The sequence below is a fragment of the Etheostoma spectabile genome, chromosome 2 (assembly GCF_008692095.1).
Source record: "Etheostoma spectabile isolate EspeVRDwgs_2016 chromosome 2, UIUC_Espe_1.0, whole genome shotgun sequence".
Lineage (NCBI taxonomy): Eukaryota > Metazoa > Chordata > Actinopteri > Perciformes > Percidae > Etheostoma > Etheostoma spectabile.
In genome coordinates, this window is record NC_045734.1 from 11,318,558 (window position 1) to 11,319,319 (window position 762).

The 762-nt window shown below is 40.8% G+C and overlaps 1 protein-coding gene across 2 annotated transcripts in view; it reads right to left on the reverse strand.

Annotated features, from left to right (window-relative positions):
* arhgef38 (Rho guanine nucleotide exchange factor (GEF) 38) overlaps positions 1-762 on the reverse strand; it is a 13,487-nt gene that overhangs the window by 11,883 nt on the left and 842 nt on the right. The window lies entirely within an intron of this gene.

Genomic DNA, 762 nt, shown 5'->3' on the forward strand with positions numbered 1-762 from the left:
TGTGTGTGTGTGTGTGTGTGTGTGTGTGTGTATGTGTATGTGTGTGTGTGTGTAAGCTATCTTATCAATACAGCACCAAGTGCGAAGTGGGTTATACGTAGCTATTTTAAACAAGGTGCCACCTTTCATGTTGGCATGTGATGTCTATTGTTTTCCAGGAAAGAAAACCCAGGAACAAGTAACACAGGAAAGCCAACATACATTTACTAATCTTTAAAAGTAACCCCTGCCAACACAGTGATGTCAGTCATTTTGCCTGAAGTGCAGCATTCCCAGTCACTGATTAAACTGTAAGGACAGGTGAAGCCAGTTTTTCTGAAATGTGGACATGTGTCATTAAAAAGACTAGGTCAGCAGTTGTGATGAGGCAACATACAGCTGACAGATTAACCATTTCTTTTCTTTTTTAATCACAACTCATTCTCTTTTCTAACTCATTTTCAGGGTCAAACAACGCAAATTGTTTTGTTATGTTATATTCAATGTAAAACAAACTCTAACACCAATTGTCTGACATCTCCTGAAACACTTGCTTCACTTTGTGAGAGGAAAAATAATCTGTACATCCTTCACACGTCACTAGCGTCTAGGTCTTGTTTACGAGCTGGTGTGGAACACTTTAAAAGCCACTCCTCTGTGCCTGAGTTTGGAGCACAGTTTGCATATGTGGCTTCATCCCTGTGGGAGTATCTCCTGCTCAACACAACAGGTGCCCACTATCCATAACTATAGAGCAGTGTGTACTGTGTGTGTGTGTGTGTG